This window comes from Arachis ipaensis, chromosome B8 (genome assembly GCF_059453495.1).
Source record: "Arachis ipaensis isolate K30076 ecotype BB chromosome B8, ASM5945349v1, whole genome shotgun sequence".
In the NCBI taxonomy this organism is placed as follows: Eukaryota; Viridiplantae; Streptophyta; class Magnoliopsida; order Fabales; family Fabaceae; genus Arachis; species Arachis ipaensis.
The window spans coordinates 84,073,193-84,083,570 of record NC_142443.1 but is presented as its reverse complement, the minus strand read 5'-3'; the positions used below and the strand labels follow the sequence as shown (position 1 = coordinate 84,083,570).

Below are 10,378 nucleotides of genomic sequence, written 5' to 3'. Positions count from 1 at the left end.
AGGGAGTTCTCATTCCATTGAAGGAATATTTCACCTCTGTCAACATCAATCACAGCTCTTGCTGTGGCCAGGAAAGGTCTTCCTAGGATGATGGATTCATCCTCTTCCTTTCCAGTATCCAAGACTATGAAATCAGCAGGGATGTAAAGGCCTTCAACCTTTACTAACACGTCCTCTACTTGTCCATAAGCCTATTTTCTTGAGCTGTCTGCCATCTCTAATGAGATTTTAGCAGCTTGTACCCCATAGATTCCCAGTTTCTCTATTACAGAGAGGGGCATGAGGTTTATTCTTGAACCAAGGTCACACAGAGCCTTAAAGATCATGGTGCCTATGGTACAGGGTATTATGAATTTTCCAGGATCCTGTCTCTTCTGAGGCAATGTCAGTTGATCCAGATCACTTAGTTCATTGATGAACAAGGGAGGTTTAACTTCCCAAGTATCAATGCCAAATAATTTGGCATTTAGCTTCATGATTGCACCAAGAAACTTGGCAGTTTGCTCTTCAGTAACATCCTCATTCTCTTCAGAAGAGGAATACTCATCAGAGCTCATGAAGGGCATAAGGAGGTTCAATGGGATCTCTATGGTCTCTAGATGGGCCCCAGAGTCCTTTGGTTCCTCAGAGAGAAGCTCCTTATTGACCACTGGACGTCCCAGGAGGTCTTCCTCCTTGGGATTCACGTCCTCTCCTCTCCTCACAGGTTCGGCCATGATGCTTATGTCAATGGCCTTGCACTCTCCTTTTGGATTCTCTTCTGTATTGCTTGGGAGAGTACTAGGAGGGATTTCAGTGATCCTTTTACTCAGCTGGCCCACTTGTGCTTCCAGATTTCTAATGGAAGACCTTGTTTCATTCATGAAACTTACAGTGGCCTTAGATAGATCAGAGACTAGATTTGCTAAATTAGAAGCATTTTGTTCAGAGTTCTCTGTCTGTTGCTGAGTTGATGATGGAAAAGGCTTGCTATTGCTAAACCTGTTTCTTCCACCATTATTAAAGCCTTGTTGAGGCTTTTGATCCTTCCATGAGAAATTTGGATGATTTCTCCATGATGAGTTATAGGTGTTTCCATAAGGTTCACCTAAATAATTTACCTCTGCTATTGCAGGGTTTTCAGGATCGTAAGCTTCTTCTTCAGAAGATGCCTCTTGAGTACTGTTGGATGCAGCTTGCATTCCATGCAGACTCTGAGAGATCATATTGACTTGCTGAGTCAATATTTTATTCTGAGCCAATATGGCATTCAGAGTATCAACCTCAAGAACTCCCTTCTTCATAGGCGTCCCATTACTCACAGGATTCCTTTCAGAAGTGTACATGAACTGGTTATTAGTGACCATGTCAATGAGTTCTTGAGCTTCTGCAGGCGTTTTCTTTAGGTGAATGGATCCACCTGCAGAAGTATCCAATGACATCTTAGATAACTCAGACAGACCATCATAGAATATATCCAGGATGGTCCATTCTGAAAGCATGTCAGAAGGACACTTTTTGGTCAACTGTTTGTATCTTTCCCAAGCTTCATAGAGAGATTCACCTTCTTTCTGTCTGAAGGTTTGAACATCAGCTCTAAGCTTGCTCAGCTTTTGAGGAGGAAAGTACTTGGCTAAGAAAGCCGTGACCAGCTTATCCCAAGAGTTCAGGCTGTCTTTGGGTTGAGAATCCAACCATAATCTAGCTCTGTCTCTTACAGCAAAAGGGAAAAGCATGAGCCTGTAGACTTCAGGATCTACTCCATTAGTCTTAACAGTATCACATATTTGCAAGAATTCAGTTAAGAACTGAAAAGGATCTTCAGATGGAAGTCCATGAAACTTGCAGTTCTGCTGCATTAGAGAAACTAACTGAGGTTTCAGCTCAAAGTTGTTTGCTCCAATGGCAGGAATGGAGATGCTTCTTCCATGTAAATTGGAATTAGGTGCAGTGAAGTCACCAAGCATCTTCCTTACATTATTATTATTTTCAGCTGCCATCTCCTTCTCCTGTTCAAAATTTTCTGAAAGGTTATCTCTGGATTGTTGTATTTTAGCTTCTCTTAATTTTCTCTTCAGGGTCCTTTCAGGTTCTGGATCTGCTTCCACAAGAATGTTCTTATCCTTGCTCCTGCTCATATGACAAAGAAGAAGGCACAGAAAAATAATAATAATAGAGATCCTTTATTCCACAGTATAGGGATCCCTGTGTGAGTAGAAGAAGAGGGGGAGACAAAGAATGTAATATAATGGAAGAAACACAATTGTGAGGAGGCTAGAGATGTGAGATGAGATGAATGAATAAATAGAATAAGATGGGGGAGGGAAAATTTTCGAAAATATTTTTGAAAAAGAGTTAGTGATTTTTGAAAATAGTTTTTTTTTTTTTTTGAAAAATGTTAGTATTTTTTTTCGAAAATTGTTTTTGAAATCAAAAATAAAAATTAAAAATAATTAGTTAATTAAAAATAAATTTTGAAAAAGAGGAAATATATTTTCGAAAATTAGAAAGAGAGAATTAGTTAGGTGGTTTTGAAAAAGTTAAGAAACAAACAAAAAGTTAGTTAGTTAGTTGAAACAATTTTTGAAAACCAATTTTGAAAAGATAAGAAGTTAGGAAGTTAGAAAAGATATTTTGAAAAGATATTTTTGAAAAAGATAAGATAAGAAGATATTTTTGAAAAGATATGATAGAAATTAGTTTTTGAAAAAGATTTGATTTTTAAAATCACAATTAATGACTTGATTCACAAGAAATCACAAGATATGATTCTAGAACTCAAAGTTTGAATCTTTCTTAACAAGCAAGTAACAAACTTGAAATTTTTGAATCAAAACATTAATTGATTAGTTATTTTCGAAAATTTTATATAAAAATAAGAAAAATATTTTTGAAAAATATTTTTGGAATTTTCGGAAATAACTAATAATTTTGAAAAAGATTTGATTTTTTTTTAAAAAGATTTTGAAAAAGATAAGATTTTCAAATTGAAAATTTGATTTGACTCATAAGAAACAACTTGATTTTAAAAATTTTTGAAAAAGTCAATCCAAATTTTCGAATTTGATGAGAGAAAAAGGGAAAGATATATTTTTTTTTTATTTTTGAATTTTTATGATGAGAGAGAAAAACAAGAAAAATAATGCAATGCATGGCAATTTTAGATCAAAACTATGAATGTGTGCAAGAATGCTATGAATGTCAAGATGAACACCAAGAACACCGTGAATATCATGATGAACATCAAGAACATATTTTTGAAAAGATTTTTTAATGCAAAGAAAACATGCAAGACACCAAACTTAGAAATCTTTCATGTTTAGACTCTAATAAATAAAAAATGTACATGTAAAACAAGAAAAGACACAAAACAAGGAAAACATCAAGATCAAACAAGAAGACTGACAAAGAACAACTTGAAGATCATGAAGAACACTATGAATGCATGAAATTTTCAAAAAATGCAAGATGCACATGCAATTGACACCAAACTTATAACATGACTCAAGACTCAAACAAGAAACACAAAATATTTTTGATTTTTATGATTTTCTAATTTTTTTTTTGTATTATTTTTTTTTTCGAAAATTATTTGAAAAACAAAAATAAGGATTTCAAAATTTTTAATATGAATTCCAGGAATCTCGCCATGTTAGTCTTAAAGCTCCAATCAAAGGGTCAGGCATGGCTTAATAGCCAGCCAAGCTTTAGCATATAATTACATGGACTGGAGTGATTAGTTGAATACCAATCCCAAAGTAGTTTGGGTATGGCTTTACAGCCAGATAGGCTTCAACATGCTTCATGAAACACTAGAATTCATTCTTAAAAATTCTGAAGAAAAATAATATTTTTGAAAACATTTTTTTTTTCGAAAACAAGTGAGAAAATTTTGAAATATTTTTGAAAAATTTTTGAAAAGAAAACAAAACGAAAAGAAAATTACCTAATCTGAGCAACAAGATGAACCGTCAGTTGTCCAAACTCAAACAATCCCCGGCAACGGCGCCAAAAACTTGGTGCACGAAATTGTGATGTCCAGGCTCAAACAATCCCTGGCAACGTGAGCAACTTGGTGCGCTGATCTCAATACATAATTGTCACAACTTCGATACAACTAACCAGCAAGTGCACTGGGTCGTCCAAGTAATACCTTACGTGAGTAAGGGTCGAATCCCACGGAGATTGTTGGTATGAAGCAAGCTATGGTCACCTTGTAAATCTCAGTCAGGCAGATATAAAGTGATAATGGTGTTTTCGAATATTATATAATAAAATAGGGATAGAGATACTTATGTAAATCATTGGTAGGAATTTCAGATAAGCGAATGGAGATGCTTTTCGTTCCTCTGAACCTCTGCTTTCCTTCTATCTTCATCCAATCAGTCTTACTCCTTTCCATGGCTGGCTTTATGTGATACATCACCACTGTCAACGGCTTTTCGGTCATCTCACGGGAAAATGATCCAATGCCCTGTCACGGCACGGCTAATCGTCTGGAGGCATCACCCTTGCCAATGGCTTCATCTTATCCTCTCAGTGAATAATATGCTCACGCACCCTGTCACGGCACAGCTATTCATCTGTCGGTTCTCGATCATGCCGGAATAGGATTTACTATCCTTTTGCGTCTGTCACTAACGCCCTGCAATCGCGAGTTAGGAGCTCGTCATAGTCATTCAATCATTGAATCCTACTCGGAATACCACAGACAAGGTTTAGACCTTCCGGATTCTCTTGAATGCCGCCATCATTCTAGCTTACGCCACGAAGATTCTGGTTAGGAGATCTAAGAGATATTCATTCTAGCTTAATTCATGTAGAACAGAAGTGTTTGTCAGGCACGCGTTCATAAGGGAGAAGGATGATGAGCGTCACACATAATCATCACCTTCATCATGTTATTGGGTGTGAATGGATATCTTAGAAGCGAAATAAGAAGAATTGAATAGAAAACAGTAGTACTTGCATTAATCTTTGAGGAACAGCAGAGCTCCACACCTTAATATATGGAGTGTAGAAACTCTACCGTTAAAAATACATAACTGAAGGTCCAGGCATGGCCGAGATGGCCAGCCCCCTAAAACGTGATCAAAGGATCATAAGGTAATCCAAAGATGCCTAATACAATAGTAAGAGGTCCTATTTATAATAAACTAGCTACTAGGGTTTACATGAGTAAGTATTTGATGTATAAATCCACTTCTGGGGCCCACTTGGTGTGTGTTTGGGCTGAGCTTAAGTGTTGCACGTGTAGAGGCCATTTGTGGAGTTGAACGCCAGTTTTTGTGCCAGTTTGGGCGTTCAACTCTGGTTTTGGATCCTTTTCTGCCGCTGGACGCCAGATTTGGCTAGAGAGCTGGCGTTGAACGCCAGTTTACATCATCAATTCTTGGCCAAAGTATGGAGTATTATATATTGCTGGAAAGCCCTGGATGTCTACTTTCCAACGCAATTGGAAGCGTGCCATTTCGAGTTCTGTAGCTCCAGAAAATTCACTTTGAGTGCAGGGAGGTCAGAATCCAACAGCATCAGCAGTCCTTTTTCAACCTCTGAATCTGATTTCTGCTCAAGTCCCTCAATTTCAGCCAGAAAATACCTGAAATCACAGAAAAACACACAAACTCATAGTAAAGTCCAGAAATGTGAATTTAACACAAAATCTATTAAAAACATCCCTAAAAGTAACTAGATCCTACTAAAAACATACTAAAAATAATGTCAAAAAGCGTATAAATTATCCGCTCATCACTTCACCACAAGCATTTACTAGGATTTCTCACTCTTTTGAGCTTTGTTTTGTGCTTCCTTTCATCCTAGTAGTTGATGCTCAGAGCCTTGGTTCTATGGATAGTCAAGAAACACCCTTTAGCCTCTACTTGTCATACCTTTCAAGCCTAGTTGCTTTTCATGACTCATTTTCTTTTTAGTTCATTCAAGGTTCTACACTTAATTCCTTATCTCTTAGTTTTTTGAATGGTCTCTCCTGGTCTTAGTCTCTTTTACTCTTATTTTTGTAACAACTCACAACAACTCTTATGGAGACAAACTATTCTTTTATTGATGTTGATGAACTTGAAATAACATTGCATTTTCTTTCTTGTAATTCAAAGGACTCATAGAAGACTTCAGAACATATGAAAACTAAGCATTAAACATAAACTATCCTAACATTGTAAATTATTATCAAACAAAAATTTAAACATAAAGAGAACTAAACAGAATTTAAAAAATTTAAGAGTGTCAACCATGGAACTCAACAACCTTGAGCAGCTTCAGTTCATTGGCCCTTTTCCTTTGTCTTTCTTTTTGGAAGGGGAGGAGTCATCACTATCCTTCTTGGAGGATTCTTCTTGCGCCTTTGTGTCCTTGGGCTTCCAAAATCCCAGCCTTCTCATATGCCAGAATTTCTTTTTGTCTTGCGCTTAACTCCTCCATCCTTGCATGAATGTTGGGTATCCGGGGTTCAAGGCTGCCACAGTATTACACAAGTGATTCAACTTCGCTTGTGTGTTGATATCATATTGCCTCCTTGAGATGGTTCTAGCATCATAAAGATTTCTAAACTCAGCAAGGTTCCTCATCTGCCATTTGTTTTGCTCCACTATCTTGTTGAGTGTACTTTGCATCTCTCCCCAGTCGAACTGATCTTGCTGCTCCTTCCACATGTGCTCCATGCTCCGTTGGAGTTGTTGTATGTTCTCATTCACTTGGTCCCATTATTTTTGTTGTTCCTTGAGTTGGTTGACATCCTCTCTCAGATGATGTATGTCTCCTTTCATTTGGTGTATGTCTCCTTGCAGTTTCTCCCAGTTGAATCCTTCAAGAAATTGTTGGTATTATTGGTATGGTGGTGGTTGGAGTGCTAGGTAGTGTGGTTGCTCTTCAGCCCTTTCTTCTTGTTGTGGTTGCCCTTGTGGCACATGAGCATGAGCTCTATGCTCCCTTCTACTCTCAAGTGGGTTAACAGCCACCACTTTGGCCATCTTCTTGAAAGTTATAGGCTTATCTTGATCCACTAGCACTTCATCAATGATCTTTTCAACCCCTGCTTCATCACATAGCGTTTGGATGATGCTGGGGAAGGCCAACCTTGTGCTATCCTTGGTGCTTTTCAGCACCCTATTGATGTTGTTGGCTATCATCTCCCCAACATTCACATTCTCTCCTCTCATGATGCTTTCTATAAGCACAGCCCTCTCCAGTGTTACCTCAAATGTGTTGGATGTTGAGTTGAGAGATCTTCTCACAAAGTCCAGCCACCCTCTTGCTTGGGGGCTCAAGTCTCTTCTCCTCAGCTGGTTGGGTCTACCATCCTTGTCATTTATCCATTGCACATTCAGCACACAGATCTTACTGAGGATTTCATCAAATCCTGGGTCTTGTTCCTTCATTCTTTCTTCATAGCTCCAGGTGGAACTTGTTTGCTTCACCATCAACATCCTATCTATGTTGGAGGGGCTATAGTCAATAGCCTTCCCCCTCACATAGCTAAGATAACCATAGGGTTGCCCAGGCTGAGGCACTGCATTGGCATAGAATTCTCTAACTAAGCTTTCCACCACCTTTCTTGGTGGGTTACACAAGAGTACCCATCCTCTGTTATTGATCTCCCTGTTGATCTCAGGGTGCTCGTTCCTCCCCAGTTGGAAGCCAACCTCTGGAATGATTTGCCTCTCACTCACCCAACCATAAAATTAGTTTTGGTTGAATAATGAGAAGAACTTGTATTCATTGTGGCTTGAGGATCCTGAGGTTGGTTCCTTGGTCTTTTTTTTCTTTGATGGTGAGGCTCTTGGTCGTGCTATTGGGATGAGGAAATGGATTTGAAAGGTTAAAGAGAGTTGAAGAAAGTTGCAAGAGAGTAAGCAAAACGCAGTTTTGCTCCAACACCAAACTTAGGACTTGATTGTCCCAATCAAGAAAAGGAAAAAAATGGTAAAGACAAGGGGGAGTATGGAGGTTCTTGCGTGTATAAGGTTGGGTTCAAAGTGTGAAGAGATGTAGGAAGGTGAGGGGTTTTATAGAAGTAAGGAGTAAAGTCTGGAGGGTGAAAAGTGAAAGCAATTCAATGTTTTTCCACTTGGGGAGTGGCACCTAGCTTGGGAAGAGGTGCCAATCCTTATCCCTTTTGGCTTCCTGCTTGTGTTGAGTTCCAAAGTGCAAGTACACTTTGACTTCTTGCTTTATGAGCTATCAATCATGTGGGCCCCATTCTCTCTCCTAAAAATAAAAACCGAAACACCATCAGTAATGACAAAAGAATCCTTCATATTCCTTAGTGTGAACCAATGAAATTGCAACTGATGGGTGTCCCTTGGGACACCAAACTTAACACCATTGCATCTAATAAATTGGGTTCATCATTGGGTTTTTAATGTGTTCATAAGGGTGAAATAATTCCGATTCTTTCACATTCCTTCACTTCTAACCCCTTCCAAACACATTTAAAACCAACTTTCATGCACCCACCAATTTATTAAATGCTTTCAACTTGAATGGTATTGGGCTTGCTAAGTGAGATTTGTATGGTGGTGGTCACACCAAACTTAATCTCTGGGCTTACTTTCAAATTTAATTTATTCAAATGGTTGTAAGCCTAGATTAAGTGGGTTAGTGGCCACACCAAACTTAGCTTTTTAGCTAGTTCTCAGCCCAATTACTCATCATCATTAAATATATTGATCAAATTGCACTTCCAGAGAAAAAGAAAACAAATTGAAGATTTTCCAACTTATCAAAAACTGATATTTAAACTTCCTAATCGACAAATACTTCTAGAAAGCAAGAATTTAAAGGAATAAAAATTGAACTAGAACTTCCTAAATCACAATCTTAAACTACTTCTAAGAAAGCAATAAATCAAAAGGATATAAAGTGTTGAGGTGCCTCCCAACTAGCGCTTCTTTATCGTCACTAGCTTGACGTTCTTCCTTCTTTAGTTGAGGTTGTAAGCTCACTCTTTGCTCCTCTAAAGAGTTTCCCAAGTAATGCTTGAGTCTATGGCCATTTACAGTGAAAGTTCTTTGTGTTTTGTCCTCCATGAGCTCTACATGTCCATAGGGAAATACCTTGAGGATGGTGAAAGGTCCAGACCATCGAGACTTAAGCTTCCCAGGGAAGAACTTGAGTCTTGAATTATACAGCAGCACTTTCTGACCTTCTGTGAACTCTCTCCTTGCTATCTTTTGATCATGCCACCTCTTTGTGTTTTCCTTGTAAATATTTGCATTCTCATAAGCTTGATTTCTGAATTCTTCCAACTCATTGAGTTGCATTAGCCTCCTTTCTCCAGCAGCTTGATCATCAAAATTCAACATTTTTAGAGCCCAGAATGCTCTATGTTCAAGCTCAACTGGTAAGTGACAAGCCTTACCAAACACCAATTAGTATGGAGACATCCCAATAGGTGTTTTGAAGGCTGTTCTTTAGGCCCATAAGGCATCATCCAGCTTCTTAGACCAATCCTTTCTTGAGCTTCCAATAGTTTTTTCAAGAATTCTTTTGAGCTCCCTGTTTAAAATCTTAGCTTGCCCATTGGTCTGTGGATGGTATGGAGTTACCTCTTTGTACTTCACTCCATATTTAGAGAGGAGTGCTTCAAGTTGCCTATTGTAGAAGTGTGTTCCTCCATCACTAATGAGGGCTCTAGAAACTCCAAATCGGCTGAAGATATTCTTTCTCAAGAAGTTCATCACAACCTTGTTATCATTTGTTGCTGTGGCTATGGCTTCTATCCATTTTGACACATAATCTACAGCCACTAGTATATAGTTGTTTGAGTACGAGGAGGGTAATAGCCCCATGAAATCAATCCTCCATACATCGAACAACTCCAATTCCATTATAAATTTTTGTGGCATCTCATTTTTCCTGGGTAGACTCCCAGCTCTTTGGCATTCATTGCATCTTTCTACCAAGTCTTTTGCATCCTTGAACATTGTTGGCCAGTAGAACCCACATTGTAGCACCTTGGCTGCAGTTCTTTCCCCACTAAAATAGCTTCCATATGCAGATCCATGACATTTCTAGAGTACTTTTTGCCCTTCCTCATGGGAAATACACCTTCTCAAGATCCCATTAGCACACTTTTTGAACAAATAGGGCTCATCCCAAATGTAATGTTTAGCATCTTTGATTAGCTTTCTCCTCATGTGTTTGTTGATGCTTGTTGGTAGTACTCTAATAGCCTTGAAATTAGCTATGTCTGCAAACCAAGGAGCTTCTTGGATCATCATCAACTGCTCATTAGTGAAGCTTTCATTCACTGCAAATTGGTGTGCCTCATCTCTTTTTTGTGGGATTCTTGAAAGGTGGTCAGCCACTTTGTTTTCTGCTCCACTCCTATCTTTAATTTCAATGTTAAACTCTTGGAGTAGCAGGATCCACCTTATTAGCC

The 10,378-nt window shown here is 38.3% G+C and overlaps 1 non-coding gene across 1 annotated transcript; it reads left to right on the top strand.

Moving 5' to 3' along the window:
* Positions 1 to 1,475: 1,475 nt before the first annotated feature.
* Positions 1,476 to 1,583, top strand: LOC148548651 (small nucleolar RNA R71). The gene has a single exon (XR_015898275.1). It is a non-coding gene; the product is annotated as a small nucleolar RNA R71 (small nucleolar RNA).
* Positions 1,584 to 10,378: the final 8,795 nt, after the last annotated feature.